Below are 15,275 nucleotides of genomic sequence, written 5' to 3'. Positions count from 1 at the left end.
GTATGAACATGGAAATATCTACAATGCCATCTCTATCAACATGGAAATATCTACACCTCCATTTGTATGAACATGGAAATATCTACACCACCATCTGTATGAATATGGAAATATCTTCACCGCCATCTGTATGAACAGGAAAATATCTACACCGCTATCTGTATGAACATGGAAATATCTACACCGCTATCTGTATGAACATGCAAATATCTACACAGCTATCTGTTTATCAATGGAAATATCTACACAGCTATCTCCATTAACATGGAAATAACTGCACTGCTATCTGTATAAACATGGAAATATTTACACCGCCGTTTGTATGAACATGGAAATATCTACACCACCATCTGTATGAACATGGAAATATCTTCACTGCCATCTGTATGAACATGGATATATGTACACAGGCATCTGGATGAACATGGAAATATCTACACCGCTATCTGCATAAACATAGAAATATCTACACCGCCATCTCTATTAAGATGGAAATATCTACACCGCTATCTGTATAATCATGGAAATATCTGCCCAACTATCTGTATAAACATGGAAATATCCGCAGCGCTATCTTTATAAACATGGAAATATCTACACTGCTATCTGCATAAACATGGAAATACCCACACCGTTCTCTGTGTAAACATGGAAATGTCTACACCGCTATCTGTGTAAACAGGGAAATATCTACACCGCCATCTGTGTAAACTTGAAAATATCTACACCGCCATCCCTATAAACATGGAAATATCTACACCGCCATCTGTATGAACATGGAAATATCTACACCGCCATCTCTATAAACGTGGAAATATCTACACTGCTATCTGTATGAACTTGGAAATACCTACACTGCTCTCTGTATAAAATTGAAATTATCTACACCATTATCTCTATAAACATGGAAATATCTACACTGCTATCTGTATAAACATGGAAATATCTACACCGCTATCTGTATAAACATGGAAATATCTTCACCGCTATCTGTATAAACATGGAAATATCTTCAACGCTGTCTCTATAAACTTGGAAATAACTACACCAATATCTCTGTAAACATGGAAATATCTAGACTGCCATCTCTATAAACATGTAAATATCTACACCACCATCTGTATAAACATGGAAATATCTATACCGCTATCTGCATAAACATGGAAATATCTACACCGCCATCTCTATGAACATGGAAATATCTACACCGCCATCTGTACGAACATGGAAATATCTACACCGCCATGTGTATGAACATGGAAATATCTACACCGCTAACTGTATGAACATGGAAATATCTACACCGTTATCTGTATGAACATGGAAATATCTACACCGCTATCTGTATGAACATGGAAATATCTACACCGCTATCTGTACGAACATGGAAATATCTACACCGCTATCTGTATGACCATGCAAATATCTACACAGCTATCTGTATATCAATGGAAATATCTACACCGCTATCTGTATGAACATGGAAATATCTTCTCCGCCATCTGTATCAACATGTAAATATCTACACCGCCATCTGTATGAACATGGAAATATCTACACCGCTAACTGTATGAACATTTAAATATCTACAACGCTATCTGTATGAACATGGAAATATCTACACCGCTATCTGTAATAACATGGAAATATGTACACCGCTATCTGAACATGGAAATATCTAGACTGCTATGTGTATGAACATGGAAATATCTACACCGCTATCTGTATGAACATGCAAATATCTACACAGCTATCTGTATATCAATGGAAATATCCAGACTGGTATCTCTATAAACATGGAAATAACTACACTGCTATCTGTATAAACATGGAAATATGTACACCGCCATGTCTATGAACATGGAAATATCTACACCGCCATTTGTATGAACCTGGAAATATCTACACCGCCATCTCTATGAACATGGAAATACCTACACCGCCATTTGTATGAACATGGAAATATCTACACCGCCATCTGTATCAGCATGGAAATATCTTCACCGCCATTTGTATGAACATGGATATATGTACACTGGCATCTGTATGAACATGGAAATATCTACACCGCTAACTGTATGAACATGGAAATATCTACAATGCTATCTGTATGAACATGGAAATATCTTCGTCATCTGTATGAATATGGAAATATCTACACCGCTAAATATATGAACTTGGAAATCTCTACACCGCTATTGGTATGAACATGGAAATATCTACACCGCTATCTGTATGAACATGGAAATATCTACACCGCTATCTGTATGAACATGGAAATATCTACACCGCTATCTGTATGAACAGGGAAACAACTACACCGCCATCTGTATGAACATGTAAATATCTACACCGCCATCTGTATGAACATGGAAATATCTAAACCGCTAACTGTATGAACAATGAAATATCTACACAGCTATCTGTATGAACATGGAAATATCTACAGCGCTATCTGTATGAACATGGAAATATCTACACCGCTATCTGTATGAACATGGAAATATCTACACCGCTATGTGTATGAACATGCAAATATCTACACAGCTATCTGTATATCAATGGAAATATCTACACTACTATCTCTATAAACATGGAAATAACTACACTGCTATCTCTATAAATATGGAAATATCAACACCGGCATCTCTATGAGCATGGAAATATCTACACCGCCATTTGAATGAACATGGAAATATCTACACAGCCATCTCTATGAACATGGAAATATCTACACCGCCATTTGTATGAACATGGAAATATCTACACCACCATCTGTATGAACATGGAAATATCTTCACCGCCATCTATATGAACATGGATATATGTACACTGGCATCTGGATGAACATGGAAATATCTACACCGCTATCTGCATGAACATAGATCTATGTACACAGCTATCTGAATATACATGGAAATATCTACACAGATTTCTCTATAAATATGGAAATAACTACAGCGCTATCTCTATAAACTTCAAAATATCTACACCGCCATCTGTATGAACGTGGAAATATCTACACCGCCATCTATACAAACATGGACATATCTACACCGCCATCTGTATTAAGATGGAAATATCTACACCGCTATCTGTATAAACATGGAAATATCGGCCCAACTATCTGTATAAACATGGAAATATCCGCACCGCTATCTGAATAAACATGGAAATATCCGCACCGCTATCTGTATAAACATGGAAATATCTACACTGCTATCTGCATAAACATGGAAATATCCACACCGCTATCTGTATGAACATGGAAATATCTACACCGCTATCTGTATGAACATGGAAATATCTACACCGCTATCTCTATGAACATGCAAATATCTACACTGCTAACTGTATGAACATGGAAATATCTACACCATTATCTGTATGAACATGGAAGTATCTACACCGCTATCTGTATGAACAGGAAAATATCTACACCGCTATCTGTATGAACATGGAAATATCTACACCGCCACCTGTATGAACATGGAAATATCTACACTGCCATCCGTACGAACATGGAAATATCTACACAGCTATCTGCATATACATGGAAATATCTACACAGATTTCTATATAAATATAGAAATAACTACAGCGGTATCTCTATAAGCTTCGAAATATCTACACCGCCATCTGTATGAACATGGAAATATCTACACCACCATCTGTATAAACATGGAAATATCCATACCGCCATCTGCATAAACATGGAAATATCTACACCACCATCTGTATAAACATGGAAATATCTATACCGCTAACTGTATGAACATGGAAATATCTACACCACTATTGGTATGAACATGGAAATATCTACACCGCTATCTGTATGAACATGGAATTATCTACACCGCTATCTGCATAAACATGGAAATATCCACACAGCTATCTGTGTAAACATGGAAATGTCTACACCGCTATGTGTGTAAACATGGAAATATCTACACTGCCATCTGTGTAAACCTGAATATATCTACACCGCCATCTCTATAAAAATGGAAATATCTACACCGCCATCTGTATGAACATGGAAATATCTACACAGCCATCTCTATAAACGTGGAAATATCTACACTGCTATCTGTATGAACTTGGAAACATATACTCTGCTATCAGTATAAAATTGGAATTATCAACACCACTATCTCTATAAGCATGGAAATATCTACACCGCTATCTGTATAAACATGGAAATATCTATACCGCTATCTGTATGAACATGGAAATAACTTCACCGCTATCTGTATAAACATGGAAATATCTACAATGCTGTCTCTATAAACTTTGAAATAACTACACCACTATCTCTATAAACATGGAAATATCTAGACCGCCATCTCTATAAACATGGAAATATCTACACCACCATCTGTATAAACATGGAAATAACTATACCGCTATCTGCATAAACATGGAAATATCTACACCGCTGTCTGTATGAACATGCAAATATCTACACAGCTATCTGTATATCAATGGAAATATCTACACTGCTATCTCTATAAACATGGAAATAACTACACTGCTATCTGTATAAACATGGAAATATCTACACCGCCATCTCTATGAACATGGAAATATCTACACCGCCATTTGTATGAACATGGAAATATCTACACTGCCATCTCTATGAACATGGAAATACCTACACCGACATTTGTATGAACATGGAAATATCTACACCGCCATCTGCATGAACATGGAAATATCTACACCGCCATCTCTATAAACGTGGAAATATCTACACCGCTATCTGTATGAACTTGGAAATATCTACACTGCTCTCGGTATAAATTGAAATTATCTACACCACTATCTCTATAAACATGGAAATATCTACACTGCCATCCTTTGCGAACATGGAAATATCTACACCGCCATCTGTATGAACATGTAAATATCTACACCGCCATCTGTATGAACATGGAAATATCTACACCGCTAACTGTAGGAACATGGAAATATCTACACCGCTATCTGTATGAACATGGAAATATCTACACCGCTATCTGAATGAACATGCAAATATCTACACAGCTATCTGTATATCAGTGGAAATATCTACACTGCTATCTCTATAAACATGGAAATAACTACACCACTATCTCTGTAAACATGGAAATATCTAGACCGCCATCTCTATAAACATGGAAATATCTACACCACCATCTGTATAAACATGGAAATATCTATACAGCTATCTGCATAAACATGGAAATATCAACACCGCCATCTCTATGAACATGGAAATATCTACACCGCAATCTGTACGAACATGGAAATATCTATACCGCCATCTGTATGAACATGTAAATATCTACACCGCCATCTGTATGATCATAGAAATATCTACAACACTAACTGTATGAACATGGAAATCTCTACACCGCTATCTGTATGAAAATTTAAATATCTACACCGTTATCTGTATGAACATGGAAATATCTACACCGCTATCTGTAGGAACATGGAAATATCTACACCGTTATCTGTACGAACATGGAAATATCTACACCGCTATCTGTATGACCATGCAAGTATCTATACAGCTATCTGTTTATCAATGGAAATATCTACACTGTTATTTCTATAAACATGGAAATAACTACACTGCTATCTGTATGAACATGTAAATATCTACACCACCATCTGTATGAACATGGAAATATCTACACCGCTAACTGTATGAACATGGAAATGTCTACACCGCTATTGGTATGAACCTGGAAATATCTAGACCGCTATCTGTATGAACATGGAAATATATACACCGCTATCTGTATGAACATGGAAATCTCTACACCGCTATCTGTATGAACATGGAAATATGTACACCGCCATCTGTATGAACATGTAAATATCTACACCGCCATCTGTAGGAACATGGAAATATCTACACCGCTAACTGTATGAACATGGAAATATCTACACCGCTATCTGTATGAACATCGAAATATCTACACCGCTATCTGTATGAACATGGAAATATCTACACCGCTATCTGTATGAACATGGAAATATCTACACCGCTATCTGTATGAACAAGTAAATATCAACACAGCTATCTGTATATCAATGGAAATATCCACACTGGTATCTCTATAAACATGGAAATAACTACACTGATATCTGTATAAACATGAAAATATCTACACTGCCATCTCTATGAACATGGAAATATCTACACCTCCATTTGTATGAACATGGAAATACCTACACCACCATCTGTATGAACATGGAAATATCTTCACTGCCATCTGTATGAACATGGATATATGTACACCGGCATCTGGATGAACATGGAAATATCTAAACCGCTATCTGCATGAACATGGAAATATCTACACAGCTATCTGCATATACATGGAAATATCTACACAGATTTCTCTATAAATATGGAAATAACTACAGCGCTATCTCTATAAACTTCGAAATATCTACACCGCCATCTGTGTGAACATGGAAATATCTACAACGCCATCTGTACGAACATGGACATATCTACACCTCCATCTGTTTTAAGATGGAAATAACTACACCGATATCTGTATAAACATGGAAATATCTGCACGACTATCTGTATAAACATGGAAATAACCGCACCGCTATCTGCATAAACATGGAAATATCTACACCGCTATCTGCATAAACATGGAAATATCCACACCGCTATCTCTGTAAACATAGAAATGACTACACCGCTATCTGTGTAAACATGGAAATATCTACACTGCCATCTGTGTAAGCATGAAAATATCTACATAAACATAGAAATGTAACATAACATAGAATGACTGTAAACATAGAAATGACTACACCGCTATCTTTGTAAACATGGAAATATCTACACTGCCATCTGTGTAAGCATGAAAATATCTACACCGCCATCTCTATAAACGTGGAAATATCTACACTGCTATCTGTATGAACTTGGAAATATCTACACTGCTATCTGTATAAAATTGGAATTATCTACCCCACTATGTCTATAAACTTGGAAATATCTACACCGCTATCTGTATGAACATGGAAATATCTTCACCACTATCTGTATGAACATGGAAATATCTACACTGCTATCTGTAGGAACAAGGAAATATCTTCACCGCTATCTGTATATACATGGAAATACCTACAACGCTGTCTCTATAAACGTGGAAATAACTACACCACTATCTCTGTAAACATGGGAATATCTAGACCGCCATCTCTATAAACATGGAAATATCTACACCACCATCTGTATAAACATGGAAATATCTATACAGCTATCTGCATAAACATGGAAATATCTACACCGCCATCTCTATGAACATGGAAATATCTACACCGCAATCTGTACGAACATGGAAATATCTATACCGCCATCTGTATGAACATGTAAATATCTACACCGCCATCTGTATGATCATAGAAATATCTACACCACTAACTGTATGAACATGGAAATATCTACACCGCTATCTGTATGAAAATTTAAATATCTACACCGTTATCTGTATGAACATGGAAATATCTACACCGCTATCTGTAGGAACATGGAAATATCTACACCGTTATCTGTACGAACATGGAAATATCTACACCGCTATCTGTATGACCATGCAAGTATCTATACAGCTATCTGTTTATCAATGGAAATATCTACACTGTTATTTCTATAAACATGGAAATAACTACACTGCTATCTGTATGAACATGTAAATATCTACACCACCATCTGTATGAACATGGAAATATCTACACCGCTAACTGTATGAACATGGAAATGTCTACACCGCTATTGGTATGAACCTGGAAATATCTAGACCGCTATCTGTATGAACATGGAAATATCTACACCGCTATCTGTATGAACATGGAAATCTCTACACCGCTATCTGTATGAACATGGAAATATGTACACCGCCATCTGTATGAACATGTAAATATCTACACCGCCATCTGTAGGAACATGGAAATATCTACACCGCTAACTGTATGAACATGGAAATATCTACACTGCTATCTGTATGAACATCGAAATATCTACACCGCTATCTGTATGAACATGGAAATATCTACACCGCTATCTGTATGAACATGGAAATATCTACACCGCTATCTGTATGAACAAGTAAATATCAACACAGCTATCTGTATATCAATGGAAATATCCACACTGGTATCTCTATAAACATGGAAATAACTACACTGCTATCTGTATAAACATGAAAATATCTACACTGCCATCTCTATGAACATGGAAATATCTACACCTCCATTTGTATGAACATGGAAATACCTACACCACCATCTGTATGAACATGGAAATATCTTCACTGCCATCTGTATGAACATGGATATATGTACACCGGCATCTGGATGAACATGGAAATATCTAAACCGCTATCTGCATGAACATGGAAATATCTACACAGCTATCTGCATATACATGGAAATATCTACACAGATTTCTCTATAAATATGGAAATAACTACAGCGCTATCTCTATAAACTTCGAAATATCTACACCGCCATCTGTGTGAACATGGAAATATCTACAACGCCATCTGTACGAACATGGACATATCTACACCTCCATCTGTTTTAAGATGGAAATAACTACACCGATATCTGTATAAACATGGAAATATCTGCACGACTATCTGTATAAACATGGAAATAACTGCACCGCTATCTGCATAAACATGGAAATATCTACACCGCTATCTGCATAAACATGGAAATATCCACACCGCTATCTCTGTAAACATAGAAATGACTACACCGCTATCTGTGTAAACATGGAAATATCTACACTGCCATCTGTGTAAGCATGAAAATATGTACATAAACATAGAAATGTAACATAACATAGAATGACTGTAAACATAGAAATGACTACACCGCTATCTTTGTAAACATGGAAATATCTACACTGCCATCTGTGTAAGCATGAAAATATCTACACCGCCATCTCTATAAACGTGGAAATATCTACACTGCTATCTGTATGAACTTGGAAATATCTACACTGCTATCTGTATAAAATTGGAATTATCTACCCCACTATGTCTATAAACTTGGAAATATCTACACCGCTATCTGTATGAACATGGAAATACCTTCACCACTATCTGTATGAACATGGAAATATCTACACTGCTATCTGTAGGAACAAGGAAATATCTTCACCGCTATCTGTATATACATGGAAATACCTACAACGCTGTCTCTATAAACGTGGAAATAACTACACCACTATCTCTGTAAACATGGGAATATCTAGACCGCCATCTCTATAAACATGGAAATATCTACACCACCATCTGTATAAACATGGAAATATCTATACCGCTATCTGCAGAAACATGGAAATATCTACACCGCCATCTGTACGAACATGGAAATATCTATACCGCCATCTGTATGAACATGTAAATATCTACACCGCCATCTGTATGAACATGGAAATAACTACACCGCTAACTGTATAAACATGGAAATATCTACACCGCTATCTGTATGAACATGGAAATATCTACACCGTTATCTGTATGAACATGGAAACATCTACACCGCTATCTGAATGAACATGGAAATATCTACACCGCTATCTGTACGAACATGGAAATATCTACACCGCTATCTGTATGACCATGCAAATATCTACACAGCTATCTGTATATCAATGGAAATATCTACACTGCTATCTCTATAAACATGGAAATAACTACACTGCTATCAGTATAAACATGGAAATATCTACACCGCCACCTATATGAGCATGGAAATATCGACGCTGCCATCCGTACGAACATGGAAATATCTACACCGCCATCTGTATGAACTTGTAAATATCTACACCGCCCTCTGTATGAACATGGAAATATCTACACCGCTAACTGTATGAACATGGAAATGTCTACACCGCTATTGGTATGAACCTGGAAATATCTGGACCGCTATCTGTATGAACATGGAAATATCTACGCCGCTATCTGTATGAACATGGAAATCTCTACACCGCTATCTGTATGAACATGGAAATATCTACACCGCCATCTGTATGAACATGTAAATATCTACACCGCCGTCTGTATGAACATGGAAATATCTACACTGCTATCTGTATGAACATGGAAATATCTACACCGCTATCTGTATGAACATGGAAATATCTACTCCGCTATCTGTATGAACATGCAAATATCTACACAGCTATCTGTATATAAATGGAAATATCTACACCGCTATCTTTATAAACATGGAAATATCTGCACCACTATCTGTATAAACATGGAAATATCCGCACCCCTATGTGTATGAACATGTAAATATCTACACCGCTATCTGTACGAACATGGAAATGTCTACACCGCTATTGGTATGAACCTGGAAATATCTGGACCGCTATCTCTATGAACATGGAAATATCTACGCCGCTATCTGTATGAACATGGAAATCTCTACACCGCTATCTGGATGAACATGGAAATATCTACACCGATATCAGTATGAACATGCAAATATCTGCCCAACTATCTTTATAAACATGGAAATATCCGCACCACTATCTGAATAAACACGGAAATATCTACACCGCCACCTGTATGAACATGGAAATATCTACACTGCCATCTGTATGAACATGGAAATATCTACACCGCCATCTGTATGAACATGGAAATATCTACACCGCTAACTGCAAGAACATGGAAATACCTACACCGCTATCTGTATGAACATGGAAATATCTACACCGCTATCTGTATAAACATGGAAATATCTACAAAGCTCTCTGTATGAACATGGAAATATCTACACCGCTATCTGTATGAACATGGAAATATCTACACCGCTATCTGTATGAACATGGAAATATCTGCACCGCTATCTGTATGAACATGCAAATCTCTACACAGCTGTCTGTATAAAATTGAAATTATCTACACCACTATCTCTATAAACATGGAAATAACTACACTGCTATCTGTATAAACATGGAAATATCTACACCGCCTTCTCTATGAACATGGAATTATCTACACCGCCATTTGTATGAACATGGAAATATCTACACCGCCATCTCTATGAACATGGAAATATCCACACCGCCATTTGTATGAACATGGAAATATCTACACCGCCATCTGTATGAACATGGAAATATCTTCACCGCCATCTGTATGAACATGGATATATCTACAACGGCATCTGGATGAACATGGAAATATCTACACCGATATCTGCATGACCATGGAAATATCTACACAGCTATCTGCATATACATGGAAATATCTTCACAGATTTCTCTATAAATATGGAAATAACTACAGCGATATCTCTATAAACTTCGAAATATCTACACCGCCATCTGTATGAACATGGAAATACCTACACCGCCATCTGTACGAACATAGACATATTTACACTGCCATCTGTATTAAGAAGGAAATATCTACACCGCTACCTGTATAAACATGGAAATATCTGCCCATCTGTATAAACATGGAAATATCCGTACCGCTATCTGTATAAACATGGAAATATCTACACCGCTATCTGCATAAACATGGAAATATCCACACCGATATCTGTGTAAACATGGAAATGTCTACACCGCTATCTGTGTAAACATGGAAATATCTACACCGCCATCTGTGTAAACATGAAAATATCTACACCGCCATCTCTATAAACATGGAAATATCTACACCGCCATCTGTATGGACATGGAAATATCTACACCGCCATCTCTATAATCGTTTAAATATCTACACCGCTATCTGTATGAACTTGGAAATAACTACACTACTATCTGTATAAAATTGAAATTATCTACACCACTATCTCTATAAACATGGAAATATCTACACTGTTATCTGTATAAACATGGAAATATCTACACCGATATCTGTATAAACATGGAAATATCTTCACCGCTGTCTCTATAAACTTGGAAATAACTACACCTCTATCTCTATAAACATGGAAATATCGAGACCGCCATCTCTATAAACAAGGAAATACCTACACCACCATCTCTATAATCATGGAAATATCTATAACGCTATCTGCATAAACATAGAAATATCTACACCGCCATCTCTATGAACATGGAAATATCTACACCGCCATCTGTATGAGCATGGAAATATCTACACTGCCATCCGTATGAAGATGGAAATATCTACACCGCCATCTGTTTGAACATGCAAATATCTACACCGCCATCTGTATGAACATGGAAATATCTACACCTCTAACTGTATGAACATGGAAATATCTACACCGCTATCTGTATGAACATGGAAATATCTACACCACTATCTGTATGAACATGGAAATATCTACACCGCTGTCTCTATAAACATGGAAATATCTACAACGCTGTCTCTATAAACATGGAAATATCAACAACACTGTCTCTATAAACTTGGAAATAACTACACTACTATCTCTATAAACATGGAAATATCTAGACCGCCTTCTCTATAAAAATGGAAATATCTACACCACCATCTGTATAAAAATGGAAATATCTATACCGCTATCTGCATAAACATGGAAATATCTACACCGCCATCTCTATGAACATGGAAATATCTAAACCAACATCTGTACGAACATGGAAATATCTACACCGCCATCTGTATGAACATGTAAATATCTACACCGCCATCTGTATGAACATGGAAATATCGACACCGCTATCTGTATGAACATGGAAATATCAACACCGGTATCTGTATGAACATGGAAATATCTCCACCACTATCTGTATAAAGATGGAAATAACCACACCGCTATCTGCATAAACATGGAAATGTCTACACCGCTATCTGCATAAACATGGAAATATCCACACCGCTATCTGTGTAAACATGGAAATGTCAACACTGATATCTGTGGAAACATGGAAATATCTACACCGCCATCTGTGTAAACATGAAAATATCTACACCGCCATCTCTATAAACATGGAAATATCTACACCGCTATCTGTATGAACTTGGAAATATCTACACTACTCTCGGTATAAAATTGAATTTATCTACACCACTATCTCTATAAACATGGAAATATCTACACTGCTATCTGTATAAGCATGGAAATATCTACACCGCCATCTCTATAAATGTGGAAATATCTACACCGCTATCTGTATGAACTTGGAAATATCTACACTGCTCTCTGTATAAAATTGAAATTATCTACACCACTATCTCTATAAACATGGAAATATCTACACTGCTATCTGTATAAACATGGAAATATCTACACCGCTATCTGTATAAACATGGAAATATCTTCACCGCTCTCTGTATAAACATGGAAATATCTACAATGCTGTCTCTATAAACTTGGAAATAACTACACCACTATCTCTGTAAACATGGAAATATCTAGAACGCCATCTCTATAAACATGGAAATATCTACACCACCGTCTGTATAAACATGGAAATATCTATACCGCTATCTGCATAAACATGGAAATATCAACACCGCCATCTCTATGAACATGGAAATATCTACACCGCCATCTGTACGAACATGGAAATATCTACACCGCCATCTGTATGAACATGTAAATATCTACACCGCCGTCTGTATGAACATGGAAATATCTACACCGCTATCTGCATGAACTTGGAAATATCTACACCGTTATCTGTATGAACATGGAAATATCTACACCGCTATCTGTAGGAACAAGGAAATATCTACACCGCTATCTGTACGAACATGGAAATAGCTACACCGCTCTCTGTATGAACATGCAAGTATCTACACAGCTATCTGAATATTAATGGAAATATCCACACTGCTATCTCTATAAACATGGAAATAACTACACTGCTATCTGTATAAACATGGAAATGTCTACACCACCACCTGTATGAACATGGAAATATCTACACTGCCATCCGTACGAACATGGAAATATCTAAACCGCCATCTGTATGAACATGTATATATCTACACCGCCATCTGTATGAACATGGAAATATCTACACCGCTAACTGTATGAACATGGAAATATCTACACCGCTATTGTTATGAACATGGAAATATCTACACCGCCATCTGTATGAACATGGAAATATCTACACCACTATCTGTATGAACACAGAAATATCTACACCGCTATCTGTATGAACATGGAAATATCTACACCGCTATCTATATGAACATGCAATTATCTACACAGCTATCTGCATATCAATGGAAATATCCACACTGCTATCTCTATAAACATGGAAATAACTACACTGCTATCTGTACAAACATGGAAATATCTACACCGCCATTTGTATGAACATGGAAATATCTACACCGCCATCTGTATGAACATGGAAATATCTTCACCGCCATCTGTATGAACTTGGATATATGTACACCGGCATCTGGATGAACATGGAAATATCTACACCGCTATCTGCATGAACATGGAAATATCTACACAGCTCTCTGAATATACATGGAAATATCTACACAGATTTCTCTATAAATATGGAAATAACTACAGCGCTATCTCTATAAACTTCGAAATATCTACACCGCCATCTGTTTGAACATGGAAATATCTGCACCGCCGTCTGTACGAATATGCACAAATCTACACCGCCATCTGTATTAAGATGGAAGTATCTACACCGCTATCTGTATAAACATGGAAATATCTGCCCAACTACCTGTATAAACATGGAAATATCCCCACCGCTATCTGTATAAACATGGAAATATCTACACTGCTATCTCTATACACATGGAAATAACTACACTGCTATCTGTATATACATGGAAATATCTACACCGCCACCTGTATGAACATGGAAATATCTACACTGCCATCCGTACGAACATGGAAATATCTACACCGCCATCTGTATGAACATGTAAATATCTACACCGCCATCTGTATGAACTTGGAAATATCTACGCCGCTAACTGTATGAAAAATGGAAATATCTACACCGCTATTGGTATGAACAATGAAATATCTACACCGCTATCTGTATGAACATGGAAATATCTACACCGCTATCTGTATGAACATGGAAATATCTTCACCGATATCTGTATGAACATGGAAATATCTACACCGCTATCTGTATGAACATGCAAATATCTACAGAGCTATCTGAATATCAATGGAAATATCTACACTGCTATCTGTATAAACGTGGAAATAACCACACTACTATCTGTATAAACAAGGAAATATCTACAACGCTAACTGTATGGACATGGAAATATCTCCACCGCTATTGGTATGAA

This window comes from Gorilla gorilla, chromosome 4, assembly GCF_029281585.2.
Source record: "Gorilla gorilla gorilla isolate KB3781 chromosome 4, NHGRI_mGorGor1-v2.1_pri, whole genome shotgun sequence".
Lineage (NCBI taxonomy): Eukaryota > Metazoa > Chordata > Mammalia > Primates > Hominidae > Gorilla > Gorilla gorilla.
The sequence above is the reverse complement of the archived record's forward strand: the minus strand, read 5'-3'. Positions refer to the sequence as shown.